We start from the raw sequence: 19578 nt of genomic DNA, 5'->3' as shown, positions 1-19578 counted from the left end.
GCCATATTTTTTAAAAAGTAAAAACAAATAGGTGAAATTAATTTTACTGGACTGTTTGACCTGATATAGTCAACACGTCATTTCAACCTGCAGTTAGTACATCAGTGATTCATGTGTGGGTTTTTATCCTCATAGCACATCTCAGTTCAGACCAGCCCCATTTCAGGTGCTCAAATACCACGGGTGCCTAGGGGCGGCCGCATTGGACCCCTACAGCTCTAGAACTTTTGTAGCCCCTGGTTTAGCAGTTAATTATGTGTGCGCGGCTGGCATGTTTGTTCCTTGTTTCCCAGTAAAGTCATTTTCTCCAGCGGGCAGAGTTCCATTTCTAGTCTGGTGCTTTGCCCATTGTGGGTGCGCGAATAGAAATGTCTCTTTTGTTCCGTCGCTCCTAAGACTCTTGCAATGATCTCTGGAGAGCAGTGACTTGCCGCGTATACTTTAAGAGAAGTAAAATTTGCAGCCGAGAAGCCGAGATGGCCCCGAAAGTTGAGTTTGCTGGCAGGATCAGAGTAAGTCCTGCAGTAGGATTCGTGTGGTCCCCGGTTTTATAAATCGAGTTTGCAAGGGGAGCGTGTCGGCTAGTGTATTTCTGATGCAAAAACATGTTTCGTCTTCTAGCCTGTCACCTGGACATGATGATGGCAAAAGATGGTTTCCTAAAGGAAGGCGGTGTCTTTCATATCTCTGGCATAGCCTTGATTGAACCTTCTGGAAAGAATGGCTGCCTCCGTGAATAGTGCCCACAAATGCCCATAGAAAGAGAGCACACGCACTGGCTAACCTCGACACGGGCTCTGGCTACTTAAAGGATGGCTTTCCTTTTTGCAGAATAGAGTCCTTTTTCCTTCTTCTCTTCAGGAAGTGGCCTTAAAGCAGTCCTCTTATTTGTGGTCTTGCAAAAATTAGAACGATGCCCATGGGGCCTGCCTGTAAGGGTTCTCTTAAACAGTGAGAAGGCTCTGTTCTCAGTAATAAAATTAAAGCAAGCAGTGTTTCCATTACCTGGCAGGATGCCGTCTCCTCGCCACCCCCTGCTCCTGACAAACATAAACAGAACATTCCGTTTCCCAGGTACGGAGGTGAGACAGCAACATCTGTCAGCAGCTGACCTTTCAGATCCTGGATGGAGCAAGAGAGAGAGAGAGAGAGAGAGAGAGAGAAAGAGGGGAGCGTCTTTGTGCTTAAGCCCTAACTGGAGTGCTTCCGGTTCAGTTTTACTGTAGAAAATGGCATATTGAAGCGTAAAGCTGTCCAGCCAAGAAGAATTTGACCCTGAGTTGAAGGGACAGAAAAGCGACGGGGTCTCTAGATAAAGAAATAGATGTATTTTTTCGTCTGATGCAATAGCTTTCATGCGTTGTCTTTCTCTTCCGGGCCACTTTGCATGCCCTTGCGCAGATGGAGCCCCATTTCTGGTCAGTTGCAAATGCAAGATGGTAGGTAGATTGGGGCCCCACAGGGAGGACTGACCAAGGTGAAGCTCAAAGGCAATGTCAGTTGCACAGTCTGTGTGGCTCTGAAAGCAGTCACAGGGCATTGGAGCTGTAGAACAGACTGGGCGACCGTGACACCAGGGTCCCTTGACCTCCGTGATAGCTCTTCGTAAGAAATATCCAGATTGCAGCCCCCTGTAACGTAAGCACCCCTGTCTGGAACGGTCAGTGCCGGGCCCATGGAGCCCTCACCAGTCCCATGGCCTTTGGCCTGAGAACTTCCAGTCTCAAGAGGTTAAGACTCTGCCTGGGGGCTTTTCCCACCCACCTCCAGCTAATCCCACATAGGAGTTCATGCCTACTCACCCCCAACAGCCTTCACCCTGCCCCTGCTGGGAGCTATTAGACAAGTCCCCCTCTTGGTTCTCATCAGCTGGCTCGTTCCACACTGTTTGCCAAAGTTACCCATTGGGACTCATCTCCACTTGACCACAGTGGTCTCGGTGGAAGCACACTTGACTGGCTCCAACCTTTGCTCCTCCTCCACCTCCCCACAGCCCTACTGCTATTTCCTGGTGACGTCTAGAACTTCCGTCCTAGTCTCAGGCCCCGCTCCAAGGAGAACAGAACCACAGACCTCCTCCCCCCAAATGGAATGATCAAACAAATCTCTTTTTTTCTTTATTCTTTTTAAATTTTATTGAAGTATAGTTGACTTACAATGTTGTGTTAATTTTAGGTATACGGCAATGTGAATCAGTTATACATAGACATATGTCCATCCTTTTCAGCTTCATTTCCCATACAGGTTATTACAGGGTATTGAATGGAGTTCCCTGTCCTTGTTAGTTATCTATTATATATATAGCAGAGTGTGTATCTGTTAATCCCAAACTCTTAATTTATCCCCTACCCCCCACATTTCCCCTTTGGTAACCGTAAGTTTGCTTTCAGAATCTGTGAGTCTGTTTCTTCTGTGTGTGTGTGTGTGTGTGTGTGTGTGTGTGTGAGAGAGAGAGAGAGAGAGAGAAAGAGAGAGTCTGGTTGTGTTTTTTAAATAAGTCCTACTGAAATTAGATGTTTAGAATAAAACGGCAATTTAGAACTGCAAAATAAATAAATAAATAAATAAATAAGTCCTTTTGTATCATTTCAATTTCACATATAAGTGATATCCCAGGATATTGCTCTCTGACTTCACTTAATATGATAATCTTTAGGTCCATCAGTGTTGTTGCAAGAGGCATTCTTTCATTCTTTTTTATGGTTCAGTAATATTCCATTGCATATATGTACCACTTCTTCTTTATCCATTCCTCTGTCAATGGACATTTAGGTTGTTTCTGTGTCTTGGCTGTTGTAAACAGTGCTGCAATAAATGTTGGGGTGCAGGTGTCTTTTTGAGTTAGGGTTTTCTCCAGGCAGATGCCCAGGAGTGGGATTGCGGGATCATATGATGGTTCTATATTTAGTTGCTTTTTTCCTTTAATTTAAGAAGAGGACTTTATTGACAGGACAGCCTTCCAAAACCATTTGCATGGGTGGAGAACGTGGCTTGAAAAATGCGTGACAGATGAAGTCGAGGCAGCAAGACTGGGGAACAATAGCCAACTTCCTACTATGGGAAAGGTTATATTTAGTTTTTTAAGGAACGTCCATACTGCTTTTTATAGTGCCTGTACCAATTTACATTCCTACTAACAGTGTAGGAGGATTCCCTCTTCTCCACACCCTCTCCAGCATTTATTGTTTGTAGACTTTTTGATGATGGCCCTTCTGACCAATGTGAGGTGACAGCTCATTGTAGTTTTGGGTTTTGTTTCTCTAATACTTGATGGTGTTGAGCATCTTTTCATGTGCTTTGTGAACATCTGTCTGTCTTCTTTGGAGAAATGTCTGTTTAGATCTTCTGCCCAATTTTAAATTGGGTTGTCTGTTTTTGATATGGAGCTGCATGAGATATTCGTATATTTTGGAGATGAGTCCCTTGTCAACCCCTTCGCAAAGATTTTTCTCACAAACAGATGGAAAGATATACTGTGTTCTTGGATTGGAAGAATCAATATTGTCCAAATAACTGTATTACCCAAGGCAGTCTACAGATTAAGTATAAGCCCTATCAAACTACCAATGGTATTTTTCACAGAACTAGAACAAAAAAAATTTGTTTTATTTGTATGGAAACACAAAAGGCTCCAAAAGCCCAAAACCTTTCTGTCTGTCTACCTGCCTGTCTGTCTTTCTTTTCTTTCTTTCTCTCTTTCTTTCTTTCTTTCTTTCTCCTTCCCTTCCTTTCCCTTCCCTTCTCTTTTCTTTTCTTTTCTTTCGGTATTTTTAGGGCTGCACCTGTAGCATGTGGAAGTTCCCAGGCTAGGGGTCCAATCAGAGCTGTAGCCGCTGGTCTACACCACAGCCACAGCAACTCCAGATCCGAGCCACGTCTGCGACCTAGACCACAGCTCACGGCAACGCCAGATCTTTAATCCACTGAGCAAGGCCAGGGATCGAACCTGCGTCCTCATGGATCCTAGTCAGGTTCGCTACTGCTGAGCCACCATGGGAATGCCAGCCAAACCATTCTTGAAAAAGAAAAGCCGCACTGGAGCAACCAGGTTCCCTAACTTCGGACTATGCTTACATGGCTACTGTCAACAAAACAGTATGGTGCTGGCACAAAGACAGACATAGAGATCAAAAGAAAGGATAGAGAGCCCAGAAATAAACCCACGCACCCATGGTCACCTAATTTATGATAAAGGAGGCAAGAATATACAATGGAGAAAAGGCAGTCGCTTCATTCAGTGGTGCTGGGAAAACTAGATGGCTACATGTAAAGGAATGAAACAAGAACATTCTCTGACATGATACACAAAAATAAACTCAAAATCGATCGAAGGCCAGATACTAAAACACTCCTAGAGGAAAACAGAGGCCCAGCACCCCTTGCAGTGTCTTTTTTGATCCACCTCCTAGAGTGATGACAAGAAAAAGAACAAATGATTAAACTGAAAATTTTTGCACAGCAAAGGAGATAATAAAACACATGAAAAGGCAAATCCCTTCTTTCCATTGTGACTATAACTCACATGTTCATTTTCTCTAAACTTGCCTTTCTTTCACGGCGTGAATTAATGTGAAGATGAAACGCGGGGCACCCCGGATATTTAAAAGTCAACCTCCCGGCTTCTGCTGGTGTTCTAGAGTGACACTGACCAGGCAAGAGTGTTTGTGGAGAGCCCTTGTGGCTCTGTCAGAACGAATAGAGCTTGACATTGGCCAGTTGTACGTCCAAGTGCAAGTCTAATCCGTGATATCATTACGTCTGCTTCACTCGCTGGAAGGATGACCCAAGAGCCGGCATCCAGACCCAAGAGCCGGCATCCAACCTTCGTCCCCCAGAGCTTTGCAGGAGAGCAGGTGGCATCCACACCTGCGAAACTCAAGCCTGAATAGGAGTCTAACTTTGTATTTTTCCAGTCCATCCGCTGTTGAGGAATCATGGCCCAACAACCGACAAGAAGGCCACTTAATGAGAAGCGACACGTAAGGCCAAAAATGAGTCATGGAAGGTCACGGGATAGAAGCTTCCTCTTTCCATTAGAAATGACTTCCTTTCCCTGAAACACATCCCCTTCATCCTCCCCAGCCCTCAGCCATCCTCTCGTGTGAATTATTGTTTTTTTTTTTAGCTCTGACCTCAGTGTCTAAAAGCTGAGTTTTGCCACATACATTGATTGAAAAGCTCTGGATGGCAAGTACCACTTTCCAGAAACTTGATGAGGAAGATTTGACAGAGACAAGTGCCCATGACAGCTTAACTCTTGTTTTTCTTTTTTCCCCCCCATTCTGGGTGCCCAACCCAAGCGGAAGGGTGTAAAGCATTTGTGTTATAAAGTATGTAATTAATAAGAGAAAGGAAGGGAGGAGTTTGTTGTGTTTGAATGAATTATGAGCAACACCTTCCACTCTGCTGCTTCATTTTGGAACAGCTTTGAACAGAGTTAGCCTGAAACCAAAAACAAGAAAAATCAGTGGCGTGAGTGCCCCAAATGTAAGATTGAGGTCAGCTGCATGGACTCCCAGAAAAACCACGCAAAGAGAGCTTTTGTTACAAGGTGACAGGAGCCAACCACAGGACATGGTGGGCAGAGTAAAAATCCTACTGCAAAGTATGTTTTCTTTTTTTTTTTTTTTTTTTTTTGTCTTTTTAGGGCCGCACCTGAGGCCTATGGAGGTTCCCAGGCTAGGGGTCGAATCGGAGCTGTAGCCACTGGCCTACACCACAGCCACAGCAACGCCAGATCCGAGCCGCATCTGCGACCTACACCACAGCTCACGGTAACCCCGGATCCTTAACCCACTGAGGGAGGCCAGGGATCGAACCCGCAACCTCATGGTTCCTAGTCAGTCGAATTTGTTTCTGCCGCACCGCGATGGGAAACTCCATGTTTTCATTTTCAACTTGAGATCCTGTGAATTCAGGAATTGGATCCCCTCCTGGCCTTAAGGAAAAAAACCTGTTATTTACCATGCACCTATTAGGGGCCAGATCGTTGACGGGTATTTTCATTGAACGTGGGCAAAAGAGAACACAGTCTTGCAGAAACACACCACGGTCCACGCCTGCACCTCTTGGCCTCCAGAGTCTGTGATCTTTTCCTCTGTGCTCGAGGCTGGCAAGTTAGGACCCTGAGGCCAAATCGGATGTCACCTGTTCTTGTAACTGACGTTTTACTGGGACAAAGCCACACCCATTCGATTACAAAGGGTCGGTGGCCGCTTTTATGCTGCAACGGTGGCCTTTAGTAGTTACGATAGAGACTGTATGATCCACAAAGCTGAGCTATGTACTGTGTAGCCCTTGGCAGCAAATTTCCCCCACTCGGGCTCCACTCCTCTGCCTCCCACCTGTATCCCCCCCCCCCACCCCCAATCCCCGTATCTACAAGGATACGGAATACATTCGGGATGTGAAAGTAACTCCGACAATTCTGGAATTCGTCCTCATATGATAGCTCCAAAGCCATCGTTGCGGTAAAACAGGAAGAGAAAAGTTGGGGTTCATGCTAGCAAGTTCCCCAGGTAATTGGCACAGACCAACATGCTTCTCGAACTTCCAAGTGTCGATGGCCACGTGGACATTCCAGAGAAACAGCTTGTGAGCAGTGGTGGCAGTTAGCTTTTATTGAGTCATTACTGTGTACCAAGCATTTTTCAGAGGCCGTTTATGTCCTGACTCATCTCTCACCACAGCCCACCCCAGGGTTTCTACCTCAGCACGAGGGACATGCGGGCCTGGAGAGTTCTCTTTTGTGGTGCAGGCTGTCCTGAGCCTTGCAGGGTATTTAGCGAGCAGCATCTCTGGTCTCTACCCACGAGATGCCAGGAGCACCCCCCCCCCCCGCGACCCCGTCCTCAGTGGTGACTATGGAAAATGTCTCCGGACATCACCACTGCCCCCCGGGGGAACAGCTGGTCTACCAGGTAAGAGTATTTGCTGCATGATGCAGATGCTGAACTTGAGAAATGGAGCGTTTAAGCCAGTGCCCAAGATCATAGGGAGCTAGGAAGGAAGGAAGGAAGGAAGGAAGGCCCCCTCAGGACTCTGCGTCCTGAACCCCTGCCCCGTCTAGTCCTGAGTCACTTTAATCATTTCACCTTGTTTCACGACGTTGCCCTATTCCACAGGGACCCACAGCAACCCCATCTTGGGTGGGCATGTTGTGTGTGCTGCTCTTGGGAGGGAAAATCTCCTTTATGTGACCCTTCCAAGGTGTTGGCATGGGCAGTGGCATTCTTACCAGACAGTGTTATTGGACGGGTACAGTTTCGTTTCATTTATCAGGAGCCTTTTATTGCCCAGCTCACCACAGTGGGTTGCTGTTTTTAAGGGCATCGCCCTTCCTTATCCAACATTCCAGCTTCATAATCACAGAAACCTCAAGAGGATGTATTGTGAGGTTCCTGGGAGCTATTTTTTGGTCCCAGAGTGGATATAGAGCAAAATTGCATCTGGATAGTTAATCGATACATAGAATTGGTCTCCTCGGAGCCAAATGATTTTCCACCACGTCACTCGACGGTAAAAGTCGGATTACATGTAGCTTCTCATCCATGGCCTCGCTACTTTCTCATTAAAATCACTTTCTGAAAGGATACTATTTTTTTTTTTTTCATTGTTTAGAAAAGCCTTGCTTGGGCTTTTAAAAGTTTCAGTCTAGACTAAATTAGCATACTACATATGAAAAACCGTTGTCCTCCGATTTCTCCTCCAAAGACAGGGACCCTGAGACCATGGCCATTTCTTCCCCCTCTTTCTCATCTCCTTGAGCTCGGTCCACAAATACGTGACTTTGATCTGAGAGAATTGCACGATGAAGATTACATGCGAACCTATTTGACGAATTACGGTAGTATATAGTCTGCTCTTGCTGTGTTCTCCTTGGCTCAGTTTTATATACAAACTCAAGTATTAGAATCCCTTTCATTGTTCCTTCTGGCAGCTCTGTCTCGCTTCTGCCCCAGGGTCTGGAATGTTCATTACAGCTGCCTTGGACCATAAAACCCCAAGCACCCTCAGATCCTCACTGTTTAATCCGCACCTGCTCAGCAGTCCGCCCCAGTCCACTTGCACGTAGGTTTCCCAATACCGTTGGCTTCCTGGCTATGTTATCTGCTCATCTGCTTCTGAGTGGTTTCTTGGTTGCTCCAGCCCTGGGCAGATTGAGAATCGACTCCTCCGGGGTTTTACTCGTGGAGTGAGATGGGATTGTTATGGATTTTATAACAGAACAGTGGGAAATAATAGTGTTATTGAAATAGAATAATGCTAATCCTTTTAAGTGTGGCTGCAGACTCAAAAGGCCATATTCTTAGACACAGAGAAAAGTACCGTTGAGTTTAAACAGTAGCGACATCAACACAGCAGCAAACGGAAGTTATTAAAATTTATTTGATTCTAAGACATGGCAACAACGTCCATGTCCACTGACAAAGGAATGGATAAAGATGTGATACCAGGCTACAAGAGAATACTACTTGGCCATAAAAAAGAATGGAATGATGCCATTTGGCAGCAACATAGATGGACAGAGATTATCATGCTAAGTGAAGTCAAAGAGAAAGACAAATACCATATGATAGCACTTATATGTGTGAGCTAACATACGGCATAAATGAACTTAATGACGAAACGGAAAAATAAAATAAAATTTATTTGATCGTAGTTGATCTACAATGTTGTCCTAATTTCAAAATGCGTCAATTACATATAATACACAAAAGGTTAGGGTTATATTTTTTATAAAGAAGAATGCTTATATATTATTATATATATTATTTTTTTCATATTCTTTTCCATTATGGTTTATCACAGGCTCTTGAATAGAGTTCCCTGTATTACACAGTAGGATCTTGTTGTTTATCCATTCTCTGTGTAATAGTTTGCATCTGCTGACCCCAAGCTCCCACTCCATTCCTCTCCCATCCCCCTCCCCCTTGGCAACCACGAGTCTGTCCTCTCCATCTGTGAGTCCGTTGCATAGATAAGTTCATTTGTGTCGTATTTAGATTCCACGTATAGGTGATGTCCTGTGGTATTTGTTTTTCTCTTTCTGACTTTACTCAGTATGCTAAGTCTCTAGGTCCATCCACGTGGCTGCATATGGCATTATTTCGTTCTTTTTATGGCTGAGTAATATTCCATTGTATATTTCTACCACATCTTCTTTATCCATTCCTCTGTGGATGGACATCTAGGTTGCTTCCATGTCTTGGCTATTGTAAATAGCGCTGCTCTGAACACAGGGGTGTATGTATCTTTTCATACAGAAGTGGGATTGCTAGATTACCTGGTAGTTAAGTTTTGGTTTTCTGAGAAACCCCCTACTGTTTTCCATAATGGCTACTCCAACTTAAATTCCCACCATCAGTGTAGGAGGGTTTCCTTGCCTCCACACCCTCCCCTGCATTTATTGTTTGCAGACCTATTTTTTTTTTTTTTTTTGGTCTTCTTAGGGCCACAGCCACAGCATATGGAAGTTCCCAGGCTAGGGGTTGAATCAGAGCTGTACCTGCCAGCCTACGCCACAGCCACAGCCACATGGGGTCCGAGCTGTGTCTGTGACCTACACCACAGCTCACGGCAATGCTGGATCCTTAACCCATTGAGGAAGGTCTGGGATAGAACCTGCGTCCTCATGGATGCTAGTCAGATTCGTTTCCACTGAGCCACGACAGGGACTCCTATTTGTAGACTTTTTAATGATGGCCATTCTGACCGGCATGAGGTGGTACCTCATTGCAGCTTTGATTTGCATTCCTCTAATAATGAGTGATGCTGAGCATCCAAAAGAGAGTTTTGTCCTTTCTCAAGGTCACCTTCATGCGAATCACGGTACACCTTTGCTTTCACCAAGAGGACCAATTCCAGACTCGTCCATAAAGTAGACGTGTGTCTCTTCAACCCCCAGTCTTGTTGGTAGTGATTTCAGGGGATAGCAAGGTTTAGAATTTTAAACCAAAGGGGTGCCACAGGAAGAGTCCACCAACAGTGGGCCAGCGCACGCGGCAGCGCGCTCTCCTGGGCCACACAGGTCAGAGGGCACCCTTCTCACGCTTTCAGAGTGAACGGTGGCCCTGTGCAATTGTGTGCCACCAGCCCTCCTCTTTCCCCAACGCGCTGAAAGAAACTTTCCTTTCTCCAGCCCATCAGAGCCATCCTCTTCTAAGCTCACTTTCGTGCTCGCATTGGCTCTGAAGAGGACTGGCTCTGAAGAGTCGGCGTGGTCTCTTCATAAGAGGAATCAAAACATTTTACTCGGAACATCTAGAGACTTCTAAAGAGCATGTTCGTCCAGTGTCACCTGTGAGAAGTGGCCATTGATGTGTCCTTCTAAGTGTTCCGTGCAGTATTTCTAAAGATGAGGAGGCCGCATGAGTCTGAAATCTAATGATGTGTATACTCTGCACGGAACATGAGAAGGGCAAGTTTTTAGAAATAATAAATTGTCCATTTTCACCCTACCCATGCTGAGAAATTCTCTGGCACGATTATACCCTAAAACGTAGCAGGGGGACGGTTTCCTGGGCATGGTGACCAAGTCCTCTGGAGAAAAGAGCCAACTCATGTAAGTTATCCCTAACCCCTCTGGGGAGTGAATACATGTAAGTGCATTTCTAGAAAAGGGAGATAAACTGTGTACCCAATGGCAGCTTACACTGGATGGTGGCTGGTTCTTGGTAGCCGATGGAGCCTGAATGCAGCCAGCGGCACTGTGCTGCCTTAGCACTCGGGGTGGGAGAGCCTTTCTATACTCACTTCATCGTTCAACTTTCTGTTTTCTTTTTTTCTTTTTTTCTTTCGGCCATTCTCACAGCATGTGGAAGTTCCTGGATCAGGGATCAAACCTGCACCTGAGTAGTGACCGAGCCGCTGTAGAGACAACATCAGACCCTTAATCCACTGTGCTACAAGGGAACTCCTTAACCTTTTTTTTGGGGGGGGGGTGATTTCCTCTATTCTCCCTTTTTTAAAAAATTTTTTTTGTCTTTTTAAAAAATTTTTTTTGCCTTTTTTTTTTACTCAATGAATTTATTACATTTGTAGTTATACAATGATCATCACAATCCAATTTTATAGGATTTCTATCCCACAACCCCAGCGCATCCCCCCACCCCCCACACTGTCTCCTTTGGACACCATAAGTTTTTCAAAGTCTGTGAATCAGTATCTGTTCTGCAAAGAAGTTCATTGCGTCCTTTTTTCAGATTCCACATGTCAGTGAAAGCACTTGATGTTGGTGGCTCACTGTATGGCTGACTTCACTTAGCCTGATAATTTCTAGGTCCATCCATGTTGCTAAAAATGCTGGTATTTCGTTCCTTTTAATGGCTGAGTAATATTCCATTGTGTATATGTGCCTCGTCTTCTTGATCCACTCCTCTATCAATGGACATTTGGGTTGTTTCCACGTCTTGGCTATTGAAAAGAGTGCTGCAGTGGACATGGGAGTATCTATGTCTTTTTGAGTCATGGTTTTCTCTGGATAGATGCCCAGGAGTGGGATTGCTGGATCAAATGGTAGTTCTATGTTTAGTTTTCTGAGGCATCTCCATACTGTTTTCCACAGTGCTTGCACCAATTGACAATCCCACCAACAGTATAACAGGGTTCCTTTTTCTCCACACCCTCTCCAGCACTTATTGTCTGTAGACTTTTTGATGATGGCCATTCTGGCTGGTGTCAGGTGGTACCTCATTATGGTTTTGATCTGCATTTCTCTAAGCATGAGTGATGTTGAACATCTTTTCATGTGTTTTTTGGCCATCTGTATGTCTTCTTTGGAGAAGTATCTGTTTAGATCTTCTGCCCATTTTTTAATGGGTTGTTTGGTTTTTTTGGTATGGAGCTGCAGAAAGTGTTTATAAATTTTGGAGATTAATCCCTTGTCAGTTGCTTCATTTGCAAAGATTTTCTCCCATTCTGTGGGTTGTCTTTTCGTTTTGTTTAGGGTTTCCTTTGCTGTGCAGAAACTTTGAAGTTTGATTAGGTCCCATTTGTTTATTTTTGTTTTTACTGTCATTAGGTGGATCTGAGAAGATGTTGCTGTCATTTATGTCGTAGAATGTTTGGCCTATGTTTTCCTCTGAGAGTTGTATAGTATCTGGTCTTATATCTAGGTCTTTAATCCATTTGGAGTTTATTTTTGTGTATAGTGTTAGGGAGTGTTCTAATTTCATTCTTTTCTGTGTGGCTGTCCAGTTTTCCCAGCACCACTTATTGAACAGGCTGTCTTTTCTCCATTGTATATTCTTGCCTCCTTTGTCATAGATGAGTTGGCTGTAGGTGCGTGGCTTTAATTCTGGGCTTTCTACCCTGTTCCCCTAAACTATATTTCTGTCTTTGTGCCAGTATCATACAGTTTTGATGACTATTGCTTTGTAATATAGTCTGAAGTCAGGGAGCCTGATAACTCCAGCTCCATTTTTCTTTTTCAGGATGTCTTTGGCTATTGTGGGTCTTTTGTGCTTCCAGACAAACTTTAAAATATTTTGTTCGAGTTCTGTGAAAAATGTCCTTGGTAGTTTGATAGGGATTGCATTGAATATGTATATTGCCTTGGGTAGTATAGTCACTTTGATAATATTGGCTCTTCCAGTCCATGAGCATGGTCTGTCTTTCCATCTATTTGTGTCATCTTTGATTTCTTTCATCAGTGTCTTATAGTTTTCAGAGTACAGGTGTTTTGTCTCTTTAGGTAGGTTTACTCCTAGGTATTTTCTTCTTTTGGATGTGATGGTAAACGGGACTGCTTTCCTAATTTCTCTTAGGAACTCCTCAACTTTCTACGTTTGCTTTCACTGGGCCATAAAGGATCACAAAGCCAGCGTCTGTCAAAGAGAAGCCACAAAATTACCCTGGGACTAGGAGACAGTGGGTTAGCCACTCCCTACAAAGCAGGACTCTGTTTTTCTGTGTACTTATCACACAGAACAATTACTTAAATAATTTTCTTCCCTTCCCCTAAAATACTTAGGAAAAGTGTGGACCCATGAGATAGAAGATAAATACAATCCATTCTCATTATTCAGGATAGTTATACTCCATAAGGTCACCAGGGACACCGGCTAATAATGAACCACTATTCTTCAGGGAAACACACACCCACCCACCCGTCATGCAGATTACTGTCTTCAATCCTAAAAATAAGTCACCCTGGTAAAAATCTTTTTTATTTTATAAATAAGAGAAGGCAGTTGCAAAGTGCTGCGTTGCCCAAGGGGACCACCGTAACAGATGCCAGAGAGGGGACTCAGACCCCATCCAACTGGCCCCAGAGCTGGTGTTTCTGGCTCTATGATGTGCCACCTATCTTGTCTCCATCCTCTGGTTCTACGAGAGATGAAACAAGAAGGCGGCGTGTGTCCTTGTTGAACCTCAGCTGGGTGCTGGCCAGGTTACTCGCATGTTTTTCATGCGCCGAGCATGTCTGCAGGTGGCTGCAAAAGGCCGCAGGTATTGATGGGGAGGTCACACATGAATTTTTAAATGTCAGCGCGTGGGCAAATTCGCAAATACAGAATCTGCAAATCGTGGGCATGAATACACTTTACGAGGAGGAGGGCGCCTGTTGAAAGCAGCCTCAGGAGTGCCTGCAAACACCCTTCCCACATCCTTTTGCTGGTTCCTTTTCATCCCTCGAGAGACTTGTCAGAGAATTCTTGTCAACTGTGACCACAAATAGAAAGGACCTTCCTCGCAGGCACATTCAATCACGTTACCTTCTGTGATTGCCTTCATGATCTGAATTTTAAAAATTTATTTTTTGGCTCGTTCAGCCTGTTCTCCCGACGCTTACATGTAAACCATGGATCATGGAAATTGTGTCTCTCTGGGGACCCTCTCTATGCTCAGCCCTTGGAAGGCTGGCCGATACACTCTGGGAAGCAGTTGCTGTTTCTCGAATGAATAAATGAGTGGAGAGGTGGATGGATCAGTGGTTGCATGCAGCTCTCTCAAAGGGAAGGCTGCACGTGTTTTCTAAGAGCAGTCACAGCTTAAGCCTGTATGACCTTGGCCTTGGCACTTGCAGCCTCCGAAGACGTGTTTCTTGACCCTTAAAGAAAGGCTAAGAACTCCTGAAAGAAGATACACGTTCTAAACAAATTTGAGATAAGATCTCATCTTCGAAGAATTTGATTTAGAGTATTTTGCCAAGAAATGGAGTTTACTGCTCAGATCTAGAAGACAGTAGGGGCGGGGAGGATGCATTTCAAGAAAGATATCAAGCTCCATATGCAGAGAAGATGCATGCTGAGCGTTGGCTGAAGCCAACGCAGAGATGAGGCGAGGGTGGCTGAGTTTGTCTGCTTGAGGGGCTCACGGGATATTTAGTCATGAGTGCGATGGAGGTGAGAAAACAAGTAGCGGGGAGGAGCCTGGAATGGGAAGAGGGCCCAGCTTTAAGCTATTTTTTGTCCTGCAGTGTCATGGGCTCTACAGAATAAGTGCCCGGTTTCTGTGGGGGCCCGAGGTGGTATACAGCCGTCACTCCCACTGGCCACCATTCCTTATTATCTCCATCCTTGCTGTCTTCAGGTTATGGACCAAGAAGGACCACAAAGGTGGAAGCGTAGGTCTGTGAAAGAAGGTTTAGGGTTGTTTCTTGAATCCTTAGATTGGTCCTGCTCAGAGCACATCCATCAGCCTTAGTGGTGTCTGAATCAAAAGATGTGACTCTTTGGAAAGCTAAAATCACATCCAGGAGCTGCCCACTTCCAAACCAAGGCTGGGAATGAAAAACACCTGAACACACTGCACGTAACCAATAAAGCCTGCCACATTCGAATTCATAGCCCATATAATAAATGAAATCCAATCAAGTCATTAACTTTCCTTTTTTTAAGCGACCCATGTAGCAGCAAAGCAGTGGAAAACTTCTTTGTAGTGGAAGGATTTTAGAAATATAGGGTAGCATTCAACTTATTGTACCGTTTGGAATATAAGAATGGTAGCGTTACAAAAATTTTGGAAGCCTCCTCAAAGTGGAAAAAGAGATTCGACTTTGCTGGTTTCAAAGGAAAGTCAACTCTGTATTTCTTGAAAGATCTAAGGAAAATACTTGGCCTGAAATTAACAGATCATATTCCCCCATTTCTGGGAATTTATATTTTGGGACGGCGGTGGTTGTGGTATCAGCTTTCTCACAACGTATTGGGCTCCACAAGGTAGATTTCAGCCCACGTTTTTTGGTAAAACAAACCTATTCATCATAAATATCGAATAGTCAGAATTTTGGATTAAACTGAACCCCGTGTTATGATGGCAACCAGGACACTTTTCCTACCATAGAGTAACTCCAGTCGCAATGGTTTTGAGAGTGAAATGATCCCAAACTAAATCATTATCTATTAATAAAACTACTTCTCAATGCAGACACTACTACCTCAGATCTGTCTATGGCTGCATAATATTAGTTATTTCCTTATATACTATTTCACGTACTTACCACAATAACCCCACATGGCTGAGAGAGCAGATAGTATTTATTCATCTCATTTCAAAAAAACATTGGAGAAGTTCCTATTGTGGCTCAGCGATAATGAACCCAACTAGTATCCATGAGGATGCTGGTTCCATCCCTGGCCCTGCTCAGTGGATTCAAGTTTCAGTGTTGCCGTGAGCTGCGGTGTAGGTCAAAGGTGCAGCTTGGATCGTGGGTGGCTGTGGCCGTGGTGTAGGCTGGCAGCTGCAGCTCCGATTCGCCCCCTGGCCTGGGAACTTCCATATGCCGTGGGTGCAGCCCCAAAAAATCAATAACTGAAAAATAGGAAAACTTGGAAACAGAGATATTCCTTGGCTTTCACAGTGTCATCCTACGAAGAACGCTAGTACTCCACGCCACACTTCTTGGCTCTTTCTTTCTTTCTTTTTTTCTTTCTTTCTTATGGACACACCCACGGCGTATGGAAGTTCCCAGGCCGGGGATCGAACCTGCGCCTCTGCAGTGACCCAAGCTGTTGCAGTCGGATTCTTTAACCCACTGCACCACAGCAGGAACTCTCTGAACCTATTTTAGAATTACTAACAAGGCCTCATCAGGTTTAGTCAAAACCAGCGTATCTTTAAGCGTAGAATATGCTAGCAATGTCAAAACCCGAGAATCTTACAGTGTGGTCAATGATTTTTGGCCAAGGGCTAAGAGATTTCAGGGGAGAAAAGGATAGTCTTTTCAATAAAGGGTCCTTAGACAACTGGATATCCATAAATATAAGAATGAAGTTGGATCCCTACTCATCGTTATACACTGAACTTCATCCAAAATGGCTCAGAGACATAAACTTGAGAGAGAAAAACTTCTGGAGGAAAACAGAGACATACATCTTCATGACCATGGATTATTGGGCTTCTTAGCTGTGACAGCAAAAGCACAAGTGATGATAGAAAAGTATAGAAATTAGACTTCATCAAAATTTAAAACTTTTGGGGTTCCCCCTGAGGCACCACAGGATCAATGGTGACTTTGCAGCACCAGGACATAGTTCGATCCCCAGGCCAGCACAGTGGGATAAAGGATCTGGCATTGCCATAGCTGTAGCGTAGGTCACAACTGAGGCTCAGATCTGATCCCTGGCCTGGGAGCGCCATATGCTGTGGGATGGCCAAAAAAGAAAAAGTGAAAAACCTTTGTGCTTCAAATGGCACCATCAGGAAAATGAAAAGATAGCCCACAGACTGGGAGGAAGTGTTTGCAAATCACATATCTAATAAAGGACTTGCATCCAGAACATCTAAAGAAACCATCCAGTTCAGCTATGTGAGACAATGGCCCAATTACACAATGAGCCAAGGATGTGAACGGTCAGATCTCCAAATGAGGTACACACATGGCCAACGCAACGCGCACATGCAAAGATGCTCAGCATCATCAGCCATCAGGGCAATGCAAATCAAACCCACAGTGAGGTACCACTCCACACCCACGAGGCTGAACAAAACAACAAAGACACTCTCAAGTGTTGGCAAGGATGAGGAGAAATTGGAAACCCCACGTCCTTCTCATCAGAATGTAAAAATAACTCAGCCCCTTTGGAAAACAGTCTGGCAGTTCCTCCAAAAGTTAGACACAGGGTTGACATGTGACCTTGCAGTTCCACTCCTGTACTCAAGAAGAGTGAAGACACATGTGCACACAAAAATTTACACAGGAATGTGAACACAGCAGTATTGTTTATAGTAACCAAAAAATAGAAACACCCCAAACGGCCATCTGCTAGAGAATGGATAAACAATATGTGCAATATCGCTTACATGGAATCATCTCTGGCATAAAAAGGGGTGAAGAACTGACACATGCTGTAACACGGAGGACTCTTGAAAACATTATGCTCAGTGATGTAAGCCAGACAAAAAGGATCATATATTGTTTGATTCCATGTCTAGAATTGTCCGGAAGAGGCAAATCGCTAAAGCAACAGAACATGGATGTGTGGTTCCCTAAACCTTGCAAAGGGGTCGGTAGTGAGAATGTGGGGTTCCTGCAAATGGCTATTGGAATTCTTTGGGGGACTCTTGAAAATAGTCTAACGTTAGATCATGGTGGTGATTAGAGAACTCTGGATACACTAAAACCCACAAACTGTGCACTTGAAATGGGTGAATTTTATGATTATATGTATGTTTCAATAAGGCCATAAAAAAAAAATCAACACTATCCTGCCCTAAAAAAAAAAAAAAAAAAAAAAAATCCTTAAAACGTACTTCGGTGTCTGCATGGTCCTGGAAAACCAGTCAGTGCAATACCTGCATGTCGAGTGCTTACAGTGGATAACGCGATAGCCACTTGCCTCATCACATTGCACCTTGTCCCGGATGGTCGATGGCGCTGCTCATTGAGTCCACAGATCGTTTCTGACTGCCTGTTCTGTGCCACATCTGGTGCCAGGCGCTCAGGCCAGATGCCTCGTTTGATACGACAGCCAACGATGCCTGCTTGTAGGAAGCTGCAGCCAGTTGCTTTCCCTTGATCGTTCCCTCAGAAACACCTTAGCTCTTGGGGTTCGTTCTAGGAGATCCTTTTCGAGGGAAGGGTGCTCTTTTCCAGAAACGGCACTTTCTCCATCACAGCGGGCCCGTGGTCTCAGTGTGATGCCATCCTTCTGCCAGCTCCGTTGTGGTCGATTATGAAATTCACTTTGAGGTCAAAGAGAATGACAAGAAATGGCCTGAGAGTAGCGGGGTTTGGGGTACATATTTCTTTAGATGGCTAAACTCCTTTGAGAAGCCTCAAGGGGAACCAGAAATGGCGACATGGAAGTACTGGTAAGAGAAATTGAGCCCTGCGACGAATGTCCCTGAAATAACAGCCTGAGTTCCTTGTTCTGTGCTTCGTCCACCCAGGCATGTTTAATGTTGTCTTTGGCTCCTTAAACCTTTAGCAAATATGTCTGTGTGCTCATCAGACAGGGCGTAATCCCATAGTGTGCTGCACATGGCCACTGATTGTCATTGGCTCAATGAGAAGATTTCTTGAGCAGGCTCCCTGCCCTGTCGTGCAGGGATCAGGAGTCAAAGTCAAGGTATCCTGGCCTCTAGAAACAGGACATGATTTCTTGGAACATCCATCGATGCAGTTTTTATCTTGAACTCCTGACCCTGCTTCCAGTTGATCTCGTTCATAGAGATTGAAATGACTCCAGTTAAACAGAGGCTTCCACGTCAAATGGGCTCAATGACTGGGCCACGAGTTACGCTGGAGCCATCAGTGCCATTGTCCTGCTTCGTTACCCTGCAGCTTCGCCGGCCCTGTGTTAAGATCATAAAATGCGTGCATGCTAGTAGCTCTGTTTCCCACAGCTGTGATTTCTGGGGCTCTGTTTATGAATAAGCATTTCAGAATGGTCCTGAGCTAGAGGAAACCGCAAGTGCAGGGTGTTCCCCAAGCCCACTTGCCAAGAATGAGCTAATTTTAACCATCCCTTGCATGCACTGAGTCTTAAAAACTTCAAATACAAGCCATTCTGTCACGAGCTACCTTTCCAGGGGAATGGCGGGCTTTCACTGGAGACCCTTTGGTCCTTCAGAAGTTTACCAGAAGTTAAGATTTAAAATTATGTCCTAAGATGAATAAAACATTCAACCATCCTTTTCCCCTTTGAGGTGTGATCGTGATTAAATACAAAGTTCATGTCTGTATAGAAAAGACAGTTGAACCCAAGGTGACGTCACCTTGCTCTCTTGTTTTTGGAAAATTTATCCAAAAGACACTGGTTACAGTCTGTCCTCTCGCAAGATTAATATTGTTTTCCTTTAACATTTTACGTCGAATGGGCTAAAATCGCACTTCCCTTCAAAATGTAAAAGCAGGAAGTGCAAATATAGTTCGAGTGAGCGTCACTTTTCAATTAATTGGTTAATGGCCACGTGCATAGCGTGTTAAGAAAGATGCTGAGGTTGAGTCTGGCTCGGCAAAAAAGACTGCTGTCGTTGGATAATAAATGTTTTCCAAGGATGCAGGATAGGGGGTGGACTTCTCAGTCCTGTATTTGCCATCCCTGCATAATTGGAAGGAGAGTGAGCATTTAAAACACCTTTTCATCACCGATGCAGAGAACAAAGTAGTGGTACCCAGTGGGGAGAAGA

At 44.5% G+C, this 19578-nt stretch overlaps 1 protein-coding gene and 1 long non-coding RNA gene across 24 annotated transcripts in view; both read left to right on the top strand.

The window, feature by feature from the left end:
• Window positions 1-19578, top strand: part of MID1 (midline 1) — a 668331-nt gene that overhangs the window by 598426 nt on the left and 50327 nt on the right. The window lies entirely within an intron of this gene.
• On the top strand, window positions 10636-16612 carry LOC146394468 (uncharacterized). Its single transcript, XR_014835147.1, has 2 exons — window positions 10636-15524; window positions 15917-16612. It is a non-coding gene; the product is annotated as an uncharacterized LOC146394468 (long non-coding RNA).

Source organism: Sus scrofa, chromosome X (assembly GCF_054392235.1).
Source record: "Sus scrofa isolate SSC_HxYL_T2T_F1_AM1 chromosome X, Sscrofa_HxYL_maternal_Yorkshire_Landrace_v2.0, whole genome shotgun sequence".
NCBI lineage: Eukaryota > Metazoa > Chordata > Mammalia > Artiodactyla > Suidae > Sus > Sus scrofa.
Note: the sequence above shows the minus strand (reverse complement) of the source record. Positions and strands in the feature narration are given on the sequence as shown.